This window comes from Gopherus flavomarginatus, chromosome 3 (assembly GCF_025201925.1).
Source record: "Gopherus flavomarginatus isolate rGopFla2 chromosome 3, rGopFla2.mat.asm, whole genome shotgun sequence".
Taxonomy (NCBI): Eukaryota; Metazoa; Chordata; order Testudines; family Testudinidae; genus Gopherus; species Gopherus flavomarginatus.
In genome coordinates, this window is record NC_066619.1 from 21,387,340 (window position 1) to 21,410,171 (window position 22,832).

At 43.0% G+C, this 22,832-nt stretch overlaps 1 protein-coding gene across 1 annotated transcript in view; it reads right to left on the reverse strand.

Annotated features, from left to right (window-relative positions):
- Positions 1 to 22,832, reverse strand: part of LOC127046995 (uncharacterized) — a 441,735-nt gene that overhangs the window by 377,140 nt on the left and 41,763 nt on the right. The gene's annotated exons all lie outside the window — the stretch shown is intronic.

Consider the following 22,832-nt stretch of genomic DNA (forward strand, 5'->3'; position numbering starts at 1 on the left):
TAGCAGATAATTGCAAACATGACATCTTCCTTGACAGAGTTTGGACATCATGCAACTAGAAGTCCTGGAAAGTACTTAGGGAGTCTGAACCTCCACACTTGAAATGGACCCCTCCCATTCTGTGATTGATAAAAGTCCATGGATAACACTTTGATCCATTCTTAACTGAGATCATCTCAACGGGGGTATTCATATTATGCAATAGACCAGTTTTCATTTAAAAAACAAAACAAAACAAAACCAAAACACTCAGGATAAATGATCTTGTCAGTTATTCCTCTGTCTCTATCCTCTCCTGTTTGGGCAAAGTCAGTGAGACGCTGGTAGCAAGTCAACTCCAACGACACCCAGTCTCATTTTATAACCAAAACCTTTCTGAGTTAAGCTTCAAACCAAAGTATGGCATGCATGCAACAGTGCTGGCAGCATTGGTGGATAATCTCTTTTACAGTTCTGAACAAAGGACACAAATCCATGTTCATGCTCTTAGGTCTACCAACAGCCTTGGGTACAGTTAACCGTGAAGTGCTACTTGTGCACTTACAAGACCTGGCAGATGTGAATAGAGTTACATTAGCAGGTTTTGCTCATTCCTCTTGGATAAGTCCTACAGGTTCATGAAGGATTCATGCTTCTGCTACTTTGAGAGCTACATAGTCCTGCAGACATCAGATTGGTCCTCTCTCTTGCTCCAAAGTAGGAGGGAAGTAATGCTGGTAGGAAAGAGAGAAAAAACTTTGAGGAAATGCCAGGAGATAGATCTCACTTTCTGCTGAAGGAACTTGTCCCCTGACTGTCAAGGTGGTGCATAAGCCTGGGAGTCTGGTTAGACTCTTCATTACTCCTTGCTTACCCTTAGATACCACAGCTGTAGATTTGTGGGGCTCAGCTGGTGTAAATCAACTTAGACTTGGATTTTTAATGGAGACTGATGGTGTTAGGTGCCTGACTATTTAAATTGAATGGGATTTGGGCACCTAAATCCCTTTAGACATCTGGAAAGCTCAGCCACAGATAACACAAATTAATAGAGCTATGCTGATTTGAACCAGCTGATGATCTGGACCATAGATTTGAATACCAGAAGGGACCACTATGTCTGACCTCTTGCCAAACACAAGCCAAAGAATTTCACCCAGTAACTCCTGTAGCAGAGAAAATTATTCTTTTCTACTATGTAAGTGAACACAATATCAAGCTCAGTAATTTGTGGTTGAACCAGAGAAGTGTTAGAAAGACTTCCAGTTTCAATTTAACAATAGGCACCTTAGGAAAAGCTAAGTGAGAGATGCTAGCATCTCTGTAAATAGTTCTCTTAATAAAAAGCCAGTTTAGTTTTAGAAACATGGAATCTTCTGAAGTTATCACCCAGCACATGGTACATGAAACAGTGGAAAACTTGAGTGCCTGCCTTTGCTGATGCTTGGAAAAGCAATGAGCAGCTGCAGAGTGAAACTGACATAATTGTTCTCAGTTTTACTGGTGCCCAAAAGGTCCTGAATAGAAGCAGTGAAAAACCTCTAGTGTTTTATTAATTTCACTCTGACGCTCCTGCTGTGAAACACACTGGAGGCACTGAACTGTCTGTCTGCAGATTAAGGGATACAGCACTTCTCTGACTCACATTTGGAAGGCCAGATTCATGGATATAAGAACTGGAAGATTTTATTTTATTTTGATTCCTTTGCCAGCCATCTCTCCTAACTGTCTCCTGCTTCCTCTTCTCTATCACTCCTGCACCCTCCCACACTGCACACTTTCTAGGGAAAACTTCCTCCTGGCTAATTGTGAGAGGAGTTTTGAAGTATGGGATGGATGGGTATTCAGAATAAGGTGTTTGATATGTAGATGAGCATCATAGTAAAGACAGTAAGTGTGGAGACGAAAGATGGACATGGTGGAAAATTGATCATAGGAAACCACTCTAATATTCTCTAAGTGGTTTCCCAGAGTAGGACAGTTAGACAAATCAGAAAAGCTTTATATAGAGACTGAGGTTAGTGAAAAAACTAAAGCATTGGTCATGTAGGATTTAACCTAAACTTTGGCTTTGACACTGGCTTAGATAACAATAGAAGAATCATTATTTTTAAAAATGTATGTTCTTTCAGGGACTTCAGAGAAGTTCCCTTATGCTGCAGTAACTGACAGGCTCAGGTTATTTTGTCTGGTAGCTTCTGAAATGGCCCAAATATTATAGCTAGCAGATGCCTCTAATGAGGATGTAAATCTAGAGATGTGATAGTAGTACACTGATCAGTATTTATGATCAACATCTCACTGGAGCCTCTGGCATTGCCTGGATGTTTTGACTAGAGAGGATGCATGGTGTTGTGATTAGAACACTGGTCTGGGAGTCAGGAGATCAAAGTTCAGGCTCCAGCTCTGCTACAGACTTCCTGTAAGACCTTAGGCAAATCACTTAATAATCTCTCTGTATCTTGTCAGTAAATTGGAGATGCTAATACTCTGTTTGTGTCTCTTGTCTATTTAGAGTGTATGCTCTTCAGAACCTGGGCTACCTCTTACTATATGTAGATAGCCATAGTAGGTAGGGATAAGCAAGCTGGTTGTTTTTTTTAATAATAATAGGAGATATACCTATCTCCTAGAACTGGAAGGGACCTTGAAAGGTCATTGAGTCCAGCCCCCTGCCTTCACTGGCAGGACCAAGTACTGATTTTTGCCCCAGATCCCTAAGTGGCCCCCTCAAGGATTGAACTCACAACCCTGGGTTTAGCTCAAACCACAGAGCTATCCCCCCACCCCTTTTAGATCATAACAAGCCTGTGGCCAGATAGGACTTTACAGTCCTACACTGTGCTGCACACCACAGCCTTTAAGAAATTTGCAGCAAAGTAGGACTAGCACACTTCTTGCTGCAAAGACACAGGCACCTAATACTGGAGCTAACACAGAGTCTCTGATGGCTGCTAAAAGTATAGAGCCAGTGACCCGCAGGAGAGCTATGATTCTGTGGTCCCAATCCAATCTCGTAGGGGGTAGTGGTACACATATTCTCCAGCCAGTTTGTTTCAGTATTAATCAACCCCACACTTTGGCTCAAAATGTGAAATGATCACTAAACAAGCCTTCCTTAATTCAGTTCTTGTGTGAACCTTTGAACTTTTACCTGCTTATTCAAGCCTAGTTTTTAAAACACTAGTGGCTTGATGCCTATTAGTTCTTTTCCTGCTTGTGGCTCCATACTCATGGACGCTTGACTCTTGGTGGGTAGCCTTATATCATGGCCCCAATCCTGGGGCCTGGCCAGTTTATGCCTGTGCATTTCCTGAGAGCAGGCAAAAGCAGCCGCTGAGAGGAGCCACAGAACTGTTGTGCTGGTAGTGGCCCCCAAAGGGTTTGTTATGCCATCCAGGGATCACTGAGATGCAGAAGCATTCCAGACCATCAGCCGTGCCATCTCCACGCTCCAGATGCTGTTGGCTGCAAGCAGGGGTTGAATAGGACTAGTGACCTAGCTCGACACCACCCACGCTGGCGGAACTCTGGCTGGTCAGACCAATTTAATGGCTGCCTAGCACTGATGGAGCAATGCAAAGAGACCGTAGAAGCAGCCATGATCTGGCCCATTATCTTTAAATGGGAACTGTGCTAGGAATAAACTATTAGAGATGGGGGGAGCCAGAACCAAAAATCTGAATCCAAACACCACCAGACTTCAGGGACATTCTGAGCTGGATCTGGACCTTGCAATGTTGGCTGGTCTCTACGTCTGTTAGTCTATAAGGTGCCACAGGATTCTTTGCTGGTCTCTACAATTATTTAATTAACAATTTATTTAGAAGTCCATAAAAATCGTGAAAAGACTAAACAGAGAGAGCTGCAGTAAGTCGCAGAAATACTCTTCAAAAAAAACCTTTCTGCCTTTGTCACTTATCTGTGCAAGCACACCACAAATGCAACACCTTGGTTTTAGTGATGTCCTACTTTTATGCTGACTTCATCTAGGTTTGACCAATATCAAGGAAGTCAAGTTGGTGGCTTGTTCAGAATCACAGAATGAGTCTTGGGCCTAGTCAGGATTAGAATCAAGGATTTTTCTGGTTCCTAGTCTTTTGCTAGCACAAGACACAAGACTCCTGCTCTGAAATGGATGGTGAAGAAAACTGATTGGAGGAGCTTAATAATAATAGTGGTGGAAAAGTAGAACCAGAGAACCAAGACATAACAGGGAGACTAGACAATTATGTGACATCTCTGGAGCACATGAAGAGGACAGATCCTTGCTTAAATTCAGGGATTAGATTTCTTTGGCAAAAGAAGATAATAAATGAAACGATTATGAAAAGGTAGGTCTTCAAGTTGACAAGCAACTTAAAAAGACAGTTATATTTAAGAATGATGAAGGAATTGGGGATGAAGGGCCAGATCCTTGGGAGTTCCGTGGTTACATGTGGAGCACTGCCAGTACAGGATAGCCCTAAAACCAACATATCTAGCCCTCGGGGGCTCCCCTGGTGGCACAGAGCCAGTGTAGAGCCCCCCTACACCACACCTCCTACTTGCTGCCAGTATATGTGGTGGGACTGTAAGAAAGGGTGTGTGGCCACAATACCCTATGCTATGCTGATCCCTGGCTAAGGTTTTGGATCTGCTCACTTTATTTCTGTGCTTGTGTTATTCATGCCTGCTCCAGTCCTGCCTGCTTTATTGAGGTGACTAGTTCCTCTGCAGCCAGTGGGACTGCTTGCCTGGGTAAGGCAAGTAAAGCAGTCTGTAAATGCAATCAAGGCCTTTAATTTAAGTGGATGCTCCTACTTCATCAGCAATAGGCTATGAGCCAGGCTTGATCATTTTCTTGCCAGTCTTCACATATAGAGAGGCACTTGTATGCTAATTATCTATCCATTCTGCTAGCAGAACGTTTATAGGAATATGGTGCATTTTTCCAAACCATGGACTAGAATCTAGTCAGAGTGATGCTGTTTAGAATCAGATTACTCTGTTGTTCAGAACCTGGCCCTGGGTCTTTCACACTGACCTTTAAAAGCCTTTCTAGACTTTTGCAATGACCTTGTGATGGCATTCTGAGTGTGAGTGTGATTCCACAACTCCTTTGCCTCCAGTATTTGGAAATGTTTGGATTGTCCTGGGGGGCCCAATGGCAAAATTGTTGAATCCTTCCCTTGTTCTTTCTTTTTGGCTCATTTTTCATTGTGAGCATAATTGGTATGTTCAAGTTTATGGAAAAGATGAAGCTTACTGAGCAATGCCAGCTACTGTAGCCACATGTGGTTCATTTACCGCAGTCCTTATGTTTATTATTGTTAGAATTAAATCGTTTCCTGTGGAGATACGGACAATGGTGTCACTAAAATATGAGGGGAGGAGGGCAAATTCTACCCACTCCTGAGCTAGCTAGTCTTCCTTAGTCAAACAAAAATGTTCTAGTTTTCTGTTTGTGACAGTGAAAATGTTACAGTGAAAATCCAGTAATATCACTCTCAGTGGATTATGCCTTGTAAGTCCAAGTAGGCAGGAGGAGAAGGAAGTGCTTTATGAGAGACAAGTCCCCTCTTTACATAGAAAAATCTAAAAACTATTAATTTGGGGGCAAAAGCTAGGAAGAAATACATGAAATGGAAATTGATTTCTATTTAAATGGTATGTTTTCATCACCTTGTTCAGAGCATGAACATTCATCTTTGAGTACCTGTGCTAATTGATTTCAAATGCAATTCAACACAATTGCTGTAGAATAATAAATCTAGGAGCAAGGAACCAAAAGAAAGAATATCAACTAAAAGTGACGAGGCTAGAGAACAATGGCTGGAAAGAAAGTTAGACAAGTTTTTACAGGAGAACCTATAAAGCTTTCATGCAGTTTGACTTAAGAAGGAAATAGGATGCTGGCATCTGGAATGCAATTTCAATAATGAGAGGTGATAATTCTTATGCGAAGCATTGGTTTGCTCCTTCTGGATACTTACATATGAGTCCTGGTCAGCAGTCAGCATGCTAATTACCCTTTGGGATGATGTAGTATATAGCAACTGGAGCCACCACTTGTCTTGAAGATAAAAGGTACAAAGACACACTGTGAAAGGTGGGCTAATCTCATTAGAGAGGTAATTTAGGGATCAGCCTAATTAAAAGGGTTTATAGCTAATATGGAGGGTCCTATTCATCCAAACTATCTCTTTGAAGCAGGAAGGATTCTGAAGGAAATGGGACAAAAATAAGGCAACTGACATCAGAAAGGTCCAGATTTTGGCTGGGGCTGCATGGCTGAGAGAGGCCTGTGGGGGAGTAAGAGACCCCCAGTGTCCCTGCATGGCTTTCCCAGACATTGTGTCCAGGCACACAAGCGTAAACACGTGCTGCATACCCACTACTCCCTCCCCTCTGCAAGCGGGTGGAGAGAGGTGGGCAGAGGGTGAAGCCTTGACCTTCCTCCCTCCCCCATGCTGACATGGTGGGTAGTAATCTGCTACTTGAAGCAAGGGGCACGATCCTATGCTTCTGAGTCTGCATGGCAGCATTGGATTGGAAAACCACAACTCAGCCCCAAAGGTCTGGCCCCAAAAGTGTTAAACAAAAGGCCATGGCCACATGGTATAAAAATAATTCCTGATGCAAGAAGCATCAGTGTGTTTGGGGAAACAGAATTTCATTTTTAAGGGAAGGCAAGTGGAAGTAACCAAAGGGACTGAGCAGATGCCAGCTCCAGGAAATCGCCTTTCTTTTATTAAAGGTTTTGCACGTGCCTGTGCTCCCTTCAATTGTGTTGCCTCGTGTCACACTGATTTTCAGCGTGCTGTGATGTAAAACCACACACGATGATGCAATCCTCTGTAACCTGGACAAAGTTAAAAGAAAACCCTCTAGATCTCACACTGTGAGCTGCTCCTCTCAGGCTTGCTGTCAGCCCTTGCAAGTGCCTGAATTTAATTTATTGCTGGGGATGATGGCTACAGACTAGTGCCTCCCTATGCAGGAGGCAAAGCAAATAAAATTTTCTTAGGGCACATTGATCTTTGTTGTGAGCCAACTGAGAGAGAGCGAGAGCTGAACAAACCTGCAGGTAACTTACTTCTGTATAGTGGGGTACACCTCTAAGGAAAGCCACAATGTATAGCAGCTTCCTGCCCTATCAGCCCAATCCATGGAAGTCAACTTCTCACCTGCCATCTCCAGTTGACAGTAAGAGGAACATGAAGGAAAAGAAAAATAAGGGGAAGGGGGGGCGGAGGAGATAGCAAAGCCTGAAGGTAAAAACGAAGTGCTAAACTCCATTAAATATTTACGATGTGACTGAGATACTCTTATTAGGAGACATTGTATCTGTTACACTGGTAGCTTGTAACTGCAGCACAACTGCTTTCACTCCAAGCCAGAACTTAAAAGCCAGGTTCCACTTTCTGGTATGCTGGTGGAAATCCAGAGTAGACCCATTGACTTCAGTGGAGTTATTTGGATTAACACCCGTAACAGAAAGCAGAATCCAGCCCCACATAAGCAGTGAGTCATCTACCTCTCAGCAAGGACCAAAAAGCATCAAGGAAATGTTTTATCCAGTCTTCCTCCTATATGGGGGCAAGTCACTGCTCCTCATCATGAAGATGATAACCCACTTCCAGCTGGGAGGCAGTCATATTATCTTCAACTCTCTCTTCAGATGCTGTTGATCTGATTTTCAAACTTACACAAGTTTTACATTGGTCTAACTCCATTGGTTTCAGTAGCATGATTTCTAGCAGTGTAAGTGAGAGCAAGTTCAGGTTCTTTACCTCCTGTCTCTGTGTTCCTTCGTGTTGGCTGTATTTATGCAAGTAATTAGGGTGGGAGTAATTATGCAAAGTTAACCATGATGGACATCCTAACAGCACTGCCATTGCTAAAAACTGGCTGGCGTAATGACCTATTTGTGATGGGTTCAGTCACAGAGACCCCCTTTGGACTGTCACCTGACATTCTGGAATTACCTTCGAGCCTGTTTTCCCTGGCAGCTCGGGACTCCAGAACCCTGCCTTGTTGAGCCAGACACGCTAGCCTGCTGCAACACAGACCCAGGTCCGGTCCATGCCCCCAAAGCTGCAGACTTTAACCAAAAACTCAGCAAGTCACCTATCTCCAGCACCCAGACACCCAGTTCCCAATGGGATCCAAACCCCAAATGAATCTGTTTTACTCTGTATAAAGCCAATACAGGGTAAACTTATAAATTGTCTGACCTCTATAACACTGATAGAGAGAGATACACAGCCGTTTGCTCCCCCAGATATTAATCACTTACTCTGGGTTCAATAATTAACAAAAGTGATTTTATTAAGAATAAAAAGTAGGATTTAAGTGGTTTCAAGTAATAACAGAGAGAACAAAGTAAGTCACAGAGCAAAATAAAACAAAACATGCAAGTCTAAGCCTAATACATTAAGAATCCGTTTATAGGTAAATCTCACCCTCAGATATGTTCCAATAAAATTCTTTCACAGACTCCTTCCTAGTCTGGGTCCAATCCTTTCCCTTGGTACAGTCCTTGCTAGTTCCAGCAGGTATCCTGAGTGAGAAGCAGGGGCTTTCTCATGACTTGGACCCCCCTTTGTTCTCTTCTACTCTTTTTATAGCTTGGGCACAAAGTGGGAATCTTTTGTCTATCTGGGTCCCCACCCCTCCTTCTAAATGGAAAAGCACCAGGTTTAAGATGGATTCCAGTTCAGGTGACATGATTACATGTCAGTGTAAGACTTCCTTCTTCATTCTTCCAGGGCTGGCCTGCAGGTATCCAGGGAGGTTTGCAATTAAACAGAGCCATTTACAACCAATTGTTCTAGTTAATGGGAGTCATCAAGCTTCCAAATGACCATTAATGGCCAACACTTTTCATAATTACAATAGGACTTCAGAGTTATACTTCATATTTCTAGCTTCAGATACAGGAATGATACATACGTACAAACAGGATGACTACACTCGATAGATTATAAGCTTTGTAATGATACCTTACAAGAGACCTTTTGCATAAAGCATATTCCAGTTACAGTATATTCACACATATAAGCATATTTCCATAAAACATATGGAGTGCAATGTCACACTATTAATAGCCAGGAAGCCAAACACAAAGCAAAATAAACCTTAACCAGCACTACTTCAAACTGATCAGAAATGGGAAACATCATAAGGCTGCTTGGTAGCCTGTGTGACAGGACATCATGGTCTCCATCCATTGGCTAGTAAGAAGGTGTCCAGAGCCCAAAAGCCACTATCATCTCTGGTGCTGTCTGGCACTCTTGCTGATAGTCTTGGGAGAGTGGCCAAAGAGTGAATGGCCCATGGAGAGTGAACTGCTTACTCATCCTAGAGGTGGCCCCTCTGGCTCAGGGTTGCAGCACACTGGATGGGGTTATCTGTGATGCTTCCATCAAATGGTGGCAATTTAAGTGTTGATATTGTTAACTATTTTGCTTCTGTTTGTTTTAGTGTCAATATCTGGTTCATATACTCGCTCCATCTCCTTCCCCTCTGATAATCTCTGTGGTGCGGTTATGCCTTTTCCATTCAAAATGCACCTCCTATCAAAAAACTAAAAGTGTTGGAGTTGAATATCAGAATAAATAGGAGGGCTGCTATGCGGACTGCAGTACTGTTTTTTATTTAATTTAAAGTAAGTTTTCTATTTTTAAAAAAATTCTCTAAAGCTGCCATGGACTATCCAGGGGAGTACCACAGAATCCAGGGACCTTGCCACAGAATTGAGCACCTGCCTATTGTGGAGTACCGGGTAGGTGATATTATCCTCATTTTACAGATGACAGAACTTACACATGGAGAGGTTAAGGGACTTGCCCGAGGTTACAAAGGAAAGCTGTGGCAGAGCAGGAAAAGACCCAGCCTTTGTTCCATTTTTGTTAAAAATTCAGGGAATTCCATCATCAAGCAGTGATAGAGCCCGGCACTTGTTTGAGAACCATTTAACCCATGGGGGGGACAGAAAAATCTTTCAAATTGTATAACTGTCAAGCAACTTCTTACTAGAAAAGATTCCAGCAAAAACACTGAGAAAAGTTGGTCAGCTTCTATACTATCAGGGTTCTAATATTTCCATACAATTGTTTGTTCATGTGAGGTTTCTCTCATTCTTATACATGGTAAGTGTGACTTTAAAACCTTACACTTTACCCTCTGAGAGCCCAGTAAGATGCTTAGAATCATAGGGTTAGAAGGTACTGAAAGGGTCATCTAGTCCGGGGTTCCCAAACTTGGTTTGCAGTTTGTTCAGGGTAAGCCTCTGGCAGGCCACGAGGCATTTTGTTTACCTGAGCTTCTGCAGGTATGACCGCTCACAGTTCCCAGTGGCCGTGGTTCGCCGTTCTCCGCCAATGGGAGCTCCAGGAAGTGGCACAGGCTGGGTCACCACTTCACCTTTTAAGGACCTGTTCCTCATGGCCTGCCACTAGAGATGACTTGGCCGCATCTGGTTGGTCCCACTCCACCTCAGACAGGGTCCGTGCAGTGTCCATGCATTGAGTGTGTGAGCGCTGCCTAATTAGAGTCCCAGACACCTTGTCTACCTGGAAGCTCTTCTAATCTTCCAGTTGTTCAAGCAGCCCATTCATTCCACAAGCATTCTGGGAGGAAGGGGAAGGGGGAGGAGGAAAGCCACTTCACAGGTATTCAAGGAGGGAGAGGAGACAAAGGAAAGGGGGGAGATGTAACAGATTACATTTGTCTTTGTTGAATTTCATTCTGTAGTCTATAGCTCAGTTGTCCAATTTATCCAGATCACTCTGAATTTTAGCTCCATCATCCAAAGTATTGGCAACCCCCTAGCTTTGTGCCATCTGCAAACTTAATAAATATGCTCTATATGCCTACATCATCTTCTGTTACCAGCTCATCTTCATTGCACATTGAACCCACACCATCCTTGATCTTTGTTTTTTGTCTGACATATTTGAAGAGCCCCTTCTTGTTGTCTCTAACGTTTCTTATGCTGCTGCTTTTGTTCCTAAATATGGGCCTGATCTGAAGCCCACTGAAGGATTCCCATTGATTTTGATGGGCTTGGATCAGTCCAATACTTACACCTTGCACTGTTCATGAACATTGTATCACTCATGCTGCTTATAGGAGTCACTGATCTGCAGTTCTTTACAGAAAAGGGGACTCCACTGAAAGATAATATCTCTGCATTAGGTACTGAATCACAGGTAACCCACCTTAGTGCTGTGTTAGGATGCTGATATTCTGATATTAATATTCATACTGAAGCATCCCCCAGAAACTGTGGGGTTCAAGATTCAAGTTGAAGTCTAGCTTGGTTCTGAACCATTTCATACATGCCTAGGAAAAAGCCACACGTATGAACTCTCACGGTCTGCTCTTTTCCTCTCTCCAGCTCTCTGACTGCCTTTCGCCCATGTTATACCTTAACCACTACTAAGTGTATTAGCATAATGCCACAATAATTACATAATCCTATCAATTCATGCTCAGCCTGCTCATTTTTATGCCTCTGTAATTATATTTAGGAATAATGCAAAGTAACTCGAGTGGGAGTGGGAACACTGTATATGGGGGAGTTGCATTAAGAGAATAATATATAATAGGGCTTATGTTTGCTTAAAGCCATGAAATTGAAGTGGATCACAATAACACTCACAGTGAATATCTCTCTCCCTCCCTCTCTCTCTCTCTCTGGATCAAGGGATTGTAACCTTGCCAGGGAGAGTGTTAGACCTCTAAAAAAAAAAATCTGATTACTGTTACTACAATTAGACCCAGGAGCAGTTTGAATGCATGTATTGATGCATTTGGGACTGTAAGCAAAATAAAACTAGCAAAATAATAGCCAGTGGACAGGCAGAGACCATGGGAAACCTATTGATTGCAACAGGGTGTCTTTTCTATATGGCAAAATGATCTCAGAAGAGCTGAGCTTTGAGTAATTTCTAGCAAACAATGGATGATAAACCATTATTTGTGGATCCAGAAAATCGAACTGAAGCACCCAGGTCTCTCTAGTACATGCTTATTTTGGATAGGACTTTAGTAAGAAGTCACTGTCAATGTATATTATTTTGGCTTTTTTGTCTTATTTTATTTGTCTCAAATGGATATTCATTCTAAGGAGATGAGAATGGTATATTAACATGAAATAAAAGGGGCTGCACATTTCAGGCTATAAGCTCAGTGAAGTGTTCTGGTGACCCCAGAAACAATGGGAGTGAAGCTGATCACCAGGAGAGGAAAATAAAGTCCCATCGTTCAAAATGTGGTTGCTCCTTCACTTTATACGGATAAATTAGAATAATTACAATAATGCTTTGAAACTGCAAAGCATTATAGAAGTTCTAAGTATGAGGTAGGTCCAACTCCCACATCTAGGTCTGCCCAGCATTCCCAATTGCTCCGGTGCCCTCCCTATTCCCAGTGTTTTACCTTAGCTTTATAATGGGTCAAACCAAAAACCTCATTGTGAACAGCCCCAAACTTTCACCATTTTGAAATCCAGATCTGGATCCAGTTCTGAATTTTGTGGTTTTCATCTCCCTTCACTTTTGTGTGATATTTTCCAGATCCACGGCTAACTCATGTTGGCCAATGCAGAGCAGAGAGCTCATTTTAGAAAGGTTCATGTGCATGTAAACAATATGATTCTCTAAGGACCTGATCCCATTTCCACTGAAGTCATTAATGGCTTTACTACTTAAAGTGGGGAACAAGTCCCACATCTGTATCCCCCTGTATACCCAGGCTCTCCAGCCTTTTCATTCTCTGGACCCTTTCACAAGATAGTGAAGGATCCTCCCTTAGCCACTTCCCTTCCCAGCATCCCACTGTTTAGTTCTCAACATATTTTTTGTTCTGGGGACCATGCTGAAGAGTTGTGTGGGCAGCTAGTGGTCTGCAGACCAGAGTTTGAGAATCACTGCCCTATTCTGATCCCTGTTCAATCTGGTTAAACTTCTCTTCCCAAACCATTTCTAATCTAGATACATATGGGCCTGGGTTTATCCCTGGTATAGCTCAAACTGAAGTCCATGGTACTCAGATGCCATGGCAATGGGCATAAAATCCTAAATGAGGCAGAACAGGGGCCCCAGAATCAATGGGTGAACTATATCTAAAACTTTCTTTATCAGCTGCTATTTTATCAAGGTCTGAATTCTGACAGTCCTACCTCTGTGCCCTCCTGTGATGCTTCTCATCATTAGTGGGGTAAATCCCACCATTTTCACCCGGTACTAGACAGATCCTAGAACTGCTGTGGTTACAGGTTTCTATCTCCCCCTGGCTAGGGCCCTCGGCACCTCTGCCTCTCTCCTGAGGAAAGTGCCTGCTGGTTCCTGTTTAATGTGCAGCACTCATGTTAATTCCTATTAGTTTTTAGTCATGTTTTGATGTGGGCTGGGTGAGAAGAGCAAGGACACTGACACGGACATCCCAGCTAGGCCTGTGATGACGAGGAGGAAGAGTCTATGCCACTCCGATTGTGAAACTGTGACTGTGTGGGCAACTCCTATCAGCAGACAAAGTCTCTCTCCTTTAATCATGAGCAAATCCATCTGTACAGAGAACAAGTACTATATAAATAGCACACAGGGGGAGCTGGGAATAGAGCCCACGTCCTTTTGTTCCCAAAGCACAAGTCTCTGTGCCACGTGACCTAAGGAGAGCTATGCAGCTGCAAGGATCCTCTTGTGCCCCATGCCAGCTTCCTGTATCACCAGACTGTGGGTGGATGGCCAAGCTGTTCCCTGATGTGCTATCCTTGACCCCTGCACAGGTGGGTGGGCAAAGGTCAGGCAAAGGGCAGAGTCTTGGCTCAGTCCCCCAGTGTGCCAGCCAGCACAGCTTTGCCAGTGGGAGGGGCAGGGGATTATCTGGCATTGCTGTGGGCCACTAGTCAATTGCTTTCCCAGTGAAGCCAAGGTGAGTCACAGTCACCTCTTAGTGTGGTGCAGCTACGCGACCCCCATGCTGAGGGCTCCAGAGACAGTCAAAACTCTAGTCTTTTCCTGGTAGTAGCTGCAGATCCCTATTTAAGTCTCTCTGTGAACCAGCCACTAGGGGGCAACATTGTGTACATGCACACAAAGCCAGTATACTGCAGTCCCACTCATTCCAGCACCCTGCATTCAATAGCATGTGCATAAGGTCTATCATGCAATCCTGATGGAGTCAGCACAATAACACAGTGGGAGGTGACACATCAGCATCTGGATTATAAAAAGGAGATCTGTGTCTTAGTTACTGTGGCTCCAGAAACTTCCTGCAACCAGCATGATTTAGCAGCATGTAGTAGATCCATGTAATACCATTCATTTTGTAATGTATAAACTGATTTTTTACATTAGAACAGAGAAAGCAGGGTGTTGGTTTTTTTAAAACTACGTATGTAGGCTGTAATCCCTAAACACAGCAGAGTGAGCTACAGATGAGATTTAAATCTTGCTTCTGAATTTCTTAGATATTTTTTCCTTTCATATGAATTTTTTTAAAAGTCAGAAACACTTGAAATGAAAAATACAGTCAATACAATCATCTGGCAGTAACTGCACACTGCCTCTGACATACACTGGGGTTTCAGTCATTACCTGTCTGTCAGGAAGAGCGTAAATAAATGGCATGCAACCTGAATAAAGTTGCAAATCACGATAAACCAGCTTGTGTTTCAGATTCCGTGCTTTGCTATGAAAAGCTTGCAAAGCCTTATGGTCAGAGCTCTCCCAATAACCAGGAAGCAAGTATCTATGAAGAAATAAAGCTTGAAGGAAATTTGCAGGGACAGTCTCTGAGTCTTGGTCACCCACCAATAATCAAGGTCAGTACTGAACATGCAGTGAGTGTCAAGTGGATCACAGAACATTTATTACAGTACAACTAGGGTGAGTGTACGCAGCAATTGGCCTGCTGGTTTATTAGGGTTATACTGCACTGACAGGCAGTGAAAAGAGTGGGAGACAAAATTTAAAAAACATACTCCTGATAGAACAGCAGGGGAAATGGTGGGAGAGATTCAGTGCTGCCTCCTGCGAGATAAGTGTCTTTGTTGTGTTTCAGAATTTTGCCTTCTCTGTGGCTGATTCTGATCTGGCTTATGGTCGTGTAACTCCACGGAAGACAGAGGAAATGGTGAAAACCAGATCAGGATCAGGGATCTGCACTTAAATGTGTATCTTGATGAAGCATGAGGATTTCGTTGATCATCATAAGCTAAATGACATCCTTCCCTTGTTAACAACTGCTCCCTGCTTTACCATTTTTAATAAAAGAGGGGAAACATATCTTAGCCACTTTAAAACTCTTTTTGGTGGTTTGCATAATTTAATTTAACCAATACACAATAGATTTTGCTGCTCACCTGAGGGGATCCGAGAATGAACCCTTTGGGATTTCTCCTCAGGTTGTCGTGCCAATTTCCTGTGGGTTAAAAATTATTTTGACCTGCCTTGGTCAGGCTAATTGCCAAATTGTCTAGATGTTCCCTGCTTCTCTGTTACCTAGCTAATTGAAATGGCTCCAGTACTGGCTACAAAGCAACTTTGCAATGAGTGAGGTTGCTCTTGATACAGAGCCTCTGTCATAAATAACATGAGATGGAGTCGTTCTGGTTTTTATTCAGAACATGTCCTGTGATGACAGGGTAATAACTAACCACTTGACTTTCCAGTGGCTCTGTGCTCAGTCAATGCAGGAATAGAACCAGCCTTCAGCACCAGTAAAGTAATCTGCTGTTTGGGGTCCCTGTATCCAGTGCAAGCTTTCAAAGAACAGACTGGCTTTATCTCCTTTGCCTGTAGAGGGATCAGAAGGTGGAAAAAACTCACCACCAAGTGGCTGCTGCATAGTACAGAAACCAAATCAGGAACCTCAGCTAGAATAGCTTTGGTTTTAGTCTGTTGTTAGGGAATCTGGCAGGCATTGACCAAGGATTGATGATGCTGAATCTTTTTACTTATTCTGCTCTCTGTATATATGTTGTTTATTCCTTGCAATATTTATCCATAAAACTCAGCCCTCTGATTCCCAGGGTCAGTGATGGCTGACTTAGGTTGCAGGAGATGCCAGGAAACAGGCCTGTTGATGAACATTCTCAATGTTTAATTGAAATAGCCTTATAGAACTCTGCTGTTGTGAGTTTTAATCTGGAAAAAGCACAGGAGGGAGGTTCAACACCTGCCCATCACACCCCCTACTAGACCTGTCTCCATAATATAGACGAATATGGAACCATAGGTTCAAATTCCAACAGGGTCGGCTCACCTTGTCTTTCCGAGGGACACAGATTGTTTCCTTTGCAGTTTAACTTTTTGTTGGTCTGTTGGAAAAGATCTTAAACTTGATGACCTGTCTAATCTGGGTGGGCATTAAAGCTCTTGTGGCACTTCCTGTTTAAATAGGGGTTTGCCCTGATGTCTTTAGCCAATATTTCCCTTTCCCATCTGTAGTGTAGCATGTTGTGTACTGATTATCCAACCCTTGTTTCCATCCTCTACCCCAGAGGTGGATGCTTTTCAATGGTAGATGAAGTGCTGCATGTAAATATTGAGTCACTTCCTCTTTTCCTTATTTAATACTTGGGGAGAGAGAGGAAAGTGAAATGGGCGGCCAGGGGAGCGGGGGAATATCTGGAAAGTTTACTCACTACAGAAATGATTGTGGAGCTGGTTTTTCTAAATGTCAGTGGTTGGAAATTAAGGGCAGAATTTCAAAAGTGGCCCCTGACTTTGGGTTTCCAACACAACATAGCTTGGGCCTGATGTTCAGAAGAGCTGATCCAACTGAAACCAGCTCAGCGCCCCTGAAAATCAGACCCAGTCCCCCAAAACATTAGCCACTTTTGTAAAGCTTGACCTGATATTCCAGGTGGCTCAGCAAGAGTAAAGTATGTGAATAAGCTCAAAGGTATGGGGCCAAATCCTGCTCCCTTTACTTACATGAACAATCCCAGTAACTTCAGTGGTTGCACTCTTGTGAATAAGGTGAACAGAATCCACCCCTTTGTTTAGTTTGGGGATGGAGTTTAACTCTTTGGAAGCATTCCCAGTCCACCCCATACAGATGCGGAGTGACCAATACCTATTTTTCATGAACCTTTGTAGTTTACACCTATTTTTTCCATTTCTGTTGACAGATCCCACCTCATTCCCAAGGAGAGTGATAAAAATCAGCACTGTGGCTTTACCTGGTGATTGTTCTGACTCTCATCAAATGACAGCATGGCTGGCAGCTCTGTGCACTGTCATGGCAGAACCCAGTTACAGTGGCTAGGAGGCCCCTGCTCTTCTGGCTTGGATTGTGGGATGAGGATTTTCAGGGTTGGAATCTGCTCTCAGTTATACTTGTGTAAATATAGAGTCACTCTTCAATAGGAACATTTGGAAGGAACTCTGCAGAGCAGGCAGAGGCATTATTACCACCAGGCACCTGACCTTGAGTTGAAATTACTCTTGATCTACATCAGTGGGCCAGATCCCCAGCTGGTGTCATTCACTGTGGCTTCATTGCCTTCAACAGAGCTGTGCTGATTGGCACCCAGCTGGGGATCTGGCTCATTGCACCTGACATCAGAATCGGACCCCAAGAATTTGACAGGCCTTGAGACAAGCTTCCTTCCCCTCACTCATCCGAGCTAGAAGAGCAGACATCTCAGAGCTGCTGTCTAACTGGGTTCTTTCATGACAGCTCATTGGGTCGCTGTCAGTCAGCTGCTGTCAGTCAGCTTTTTGCTTTTATTTTTAAACTCTGAGCACAGTCAGCTGATGGGGTAGTGGAAATCCTCACGCTATGTCCACACTGCAGCTTCCACCTTTGGGAGCTGAGAGATACTTGCACATGGTCTGAATGTAGCTGTACCACCTGGGATGAGGATCAGGCCTTAACTGTTAAGTATAGCTCTGCAGACTTGGGCCCCAGTCCTGCCATCTGACACTTGTGGGCAGGCCCTGTGGCCATGCGGAGCCCACATGCAACACATAGCAGGATTGGAAACATTGAGGAATTTAATTTTCTCTTGCCTGGCACAGAGTTAGAGCAGCATATGTGTTGCCTGCACGACGGTTTGGAATATGAGGGAGGGGAGGGGTTATAAGGACACAAAAGAAGTGGCCCAGGAGGTAGGGGAAGATTGAAAACTCTGTGGCTTCAGCTCAGTGTTATTAAGCTGCTGCCTCAGGGAGGTGAAGGTCTCAGTGGCATATGTCTTGATCATGGTAGAGCGTGGAAAAAGAAAGTCCACATTTCCATGCCTGAGGCATTCCCTTCCCCCAAACAATGAATAAATAAAAGGGCAGGTCTAATCGTGGAAGATGTTTGAGATTTGTTTTTACAGAAGGGAGTGCTTTTCTTCTGCTCGTTTTGTATTGCACTGGCTCCTGCATTGTGAGATAAATAGCTGTACTAGGAGATGTAGAGCAAATAGCCTCATTGATAATAAAATACAGTCAGTGGGCCAGATTCCGTAGCTGGTACAAATCTGCGCTGAAGTCAGTGGAGCTATGCCAGTTGATGCCTTCTGATTTTCATAACGGCATTTAAAAAAATATATGTAAAAACTAAGTGTGTTTTGTTAAAGTTGAAATGATCCTAGGGTAAAACTGGGATTATTCTAAAAACGTATTTACTGGTTCACTGTGCAGATCAGCGTGAATGAGGCCAGCACAGCAAAGAGAAGGAGTGGCAATAAGATACAGAGTGAAAACTTACATTTAACAGCATCAGCAAAAGGATAAAACACAGAGCAGAAATTCAGATGTTACATTCCTTGTGACACTTGAGAAAAAACATAGCTTAACAACTCATTGATACACTCGACCATAGAAAATGTAAGGTAACCAAATACTGCCTCCGTGACAGTGCCTTGATGTGAGATGTTTATCAACACTAAGCACAATTCCAGCCCAGCAAGCTAGGTGTGCTATGAACCAGGCACACTTTTGCTGCGAAAACCAATAAATGACTTTAACAATTAACTTCTAATTCCTTTAGTGTTTCATAATTGAAATGAGCAAATATGAAGCATCATTCAAATTCCAGCTACATCTAGCAGGACTTCTATGGTACAAAGAGGATTTCTATGGTAATCAATGGGATCCAGCATGGGAGGAGTCCTTTGCTGGATTTGGGGCCATAGGAAGTACAACCAAACAAATAGTCTTTTTGTGTGCCACTGTGTATAAATGTTTATCTATACATTTGAAGTAGAAGATTCCTGTTTGCATATGCATATGTATTAAAAGGTTTAGACAGGTGAAATATCAGTAATGATCATATTTGTGGTTGTTATATAAGAAATAAGCATTGTCTTACAGACCTTTGTAGCAATAGCTTGTGGCTGACACTTCACAAAAGGCAGTAAAAACAACAAACCAACCTCAAAACAAAATTAAAAAACACATATTGCCTCTAGCTGATTTGTGAATTGCTAAATAAGGAGTAAAATATCCTTCCTAATCCATGCAGGTACTCATCTGATGCACTGAATTATGAGGCTGAAATACACTTTTTATCCTGACTTCAGCTTGCAAGGCTGCAAATAATAACAATGATCACAAAGTTATCCCGTTCATGCCATTGCACTCATAAATTCTCTTTCATTCAATGTAGCACATTTTCAAAAGGTTGAAGTACGGAGAACAGTTGCTCACCAGAAGCTAGTGGTAGGTCAGAGTTGAAAAGTTTGGATCTGGAAGCAGGTCAAGATCAGAATTTACCTGAAGTTTGAGGGCATTTGATTTGGTACCATTGCAATTTGTCAGGACTTCGTGGGGCATCAAAATAGGCCTTTTTTTTTAATTAAGTCAAGCATTTGCTCCAATTGAAGAAACTTTTACATTTATATGGAATCCAAATTAAAATTGCTGACGTATAGGGGTGGTGGAGGCACAGTTTCAAAGCAGTTTCAAGAAGCCTTGAACATGTCTCCAAGTGTTAAAGTCAAATGTGCACTAGCCAATGTGCAGACAAACATCTGCAAATGCAAAACCCCAGCTATACTGCAAGAGGGCTTCAACCATCCAGCCTGCCACCCGGAATTATACTGCAGAGTGACACCAGCAAATTCCCAGTCCCAGAGTTGTCCCCAGAAATGCGAGTCTTGTACTGGCCAGGACCCTCCTGGACAATACAAGCTCGTAGAAAATCCATCATTTCACTCCAAAACCACGACACAAACTGTGGACGCCAATCAGTAGTGACTCAACCCAGGAGACAATGGAGATGTATGACATGAGTAACCAGAAGCTGGGCCGACTCTTCTGCAGAGGACAGGTGCACAACGGGGTCAAAGTTGGCCATTTTTATCAGTTGATTGACCATGGTGAGGACTACAGTGTTCTCATTAGACACTGGGAGCTTGATTATGAAGTTTAGGGTAATGGTTGCCCAGCGTCCAGACGGGGTCTCCGAAGGCAGTAGAGTGCCAAGGGGTTTCAAGCATGGCATCTTGGTGCGAGCATGTCTCACAGGAATCCAGATACGAGTGGATTGTGGTGCACATTCGGGGCCACCAGAAGGAGCGGACAGCCAAACAGAGAGGCTTGAGGAACCCTAGATGGCCTGCTAATGGTGAGTCATGACAGACTGAGGAGCCATCCTAGTACCCATGACTGTTTCCATGTATGGACAAAGTATTTATGATTAAATGTAAAGTTATTATGGGTGAGGATGAAATGTATGAATTTGGTGATGTTTGGGTTAGATTTCAAAGCATTGTACATTGTCAGGAAGGATAGACAGGGGAAAAAGGGAGGAGGTGTTGCCTTATATATTAAAAATGTACACACTTGGACTGAGGTAGAGATGGACATAGGAGATGGGAGTGTTGAGAGTCTCTGGGTTAGGCTACAAGGGGTAAAAAACACGGGTGATGTCGTGCTGGGAGTCTACTACAGGCGACCTAATCAGGTGGAAGAGGTGGATGAGGCTTTTTTCAAACAATTAACAAAATCATCCAAAGCCCAAGATTTGGTGGTGATGGGGGACTTCAACTATCCAGATATATGTTGGGAAAATAACACCGCGAGGCACAGACTATCCAATAAGTTCCTGGACTGCACTGCAGACAACTTTTTATTTCAGAAAGTTGAAAAAGCTACTAGGGGGGAAGCTGTTCTAGACTTGATTTTAACAAATAGGGAAGAACTCGTTGAGAATTTGAAAGTAGAAGGAAGCTTGGGTGAAAGTGATCATGAAATAATAGAGTTTGCAATTCTAAGGAAGGGTAGAAGGGAGTACAGCAAAATAGAGACAATGGATTTCAGGAAGGCGGATTTTGGTAAGCTCAGAGAGCTGATAGGTAAGGTCCCATGGGAATCAAGACTGAGGGGAAAAACAACTGAGGAGAGTTGGCAGTTTTTCAAAGGGACGCTATTAAGGGCCCAAAAGCAAGCTATTCCGATGGTTAGGAAAGATAGAAAATGTGGCGAAAGACCACCTTGGCTTAACCACGAGATCTTGCATGACCTACAAAATAAAAAGGCGTCATATAAAAAATGGAAACTAGGTCAGATTACAAAGAACGAATATAGGCAAATAACACAGGAATGCAGAGGCAAGATTAGAAAGGCAAAGGCACAAAATGAGCTCAAACTAGCTATGGGAATAAAGGGAAACAAGAAGACTTTTTATCAATACACTAGAAGCAAGAGGAAGACCAAGGACAGGGTAGACCCACTGCTCAGTGAGGAGGGGGAAACAGTAACGGGAGACTTGGAAATGGCAGAGATGCTTAATGACTTCTTTGTTTCGGTCTTCACTGAGAAGTCTGAAGGAATGTCTAATATACTGAATGCTTACGGGAAGAGGGTAGGTTTAGAAGATAAAATAAAAAAAGAGCAAGTAAAAAATCACTTAGAAAAGTTAGATGCCTGCAAGTCACCAGGGCCTGATGAAATGCATCCTAGAATACTCAAGGAGTTAATAGAGGAGGCATCTGAGCCTCTAGCTATTATCTTTGGGAAATCATGGGAGACGGGGGAGTTTCCAGAAGACTGGAAGGGGGCAGATATAGTGCCCATCTATAAAAAGGGAAATAAAAACAACCCAGGAAACTACAGACCAGTTAGTTTAACTTCTGTGCCAGGGAAGATAATGGAGCAGATAATTAAAGAAATCATCTGCAAACACTTGGAAGGTGGTAAGGTGAGAGGGAATAGCCAGCATGGATTTGTAAAGAACAAATCGTGTCAAACTAATCTGATAGCATTCTTTGATAGGATAACGAGCCTTGTGGATAAGGGAGAAGCAGTGGATGTGATATACCTAGACTTTAGTAAGGCATTTGATACGGTCTCGCATGATATTCTTATAGATAAACTAGGAAAGTACAATTTAGATGGGGCTACTATAAGGTGGGTGCATAACTGGCTGGATAACCGTACTCAGAGAGTAGTTATTAATGGCTCCCAATCCTGCTGGAAAGGTATAACAAGTGGGGTTCCGCAGGGGTCTGTTTTGGGACCGGCTCTGTTCAATATCTTCATCAACGATTTAGATGTTGGCATAGAAAGTACGCTTATTAAGTTTGCAGACGATACCAAACTGGGAGGGATTGCAACTGCTTTGGAGGACAGGGTCAAAATTCAAAATGATCTGGACAAATTGGAGAAATGGTCTGAGGTAAACAGGATGAAGTTCAATAAAGATAAATGCAAAGTGCTCCACTTAGGAAGGAACAATCAGTTTCACACATACAGAATGGGAGGAGACTGTCTAGGAAGGAGTAGGGCAGAAAGAGATCTAGGGGTCATAGTGGACCACAAGCTTAATATGAGTCAACAGTGGGATACTGTTGCAAAAAAAGCAAATGTGATTCTGGGATGCATTAACAGGTGTGTTGTAAACAAGACACGAGAAGTCAT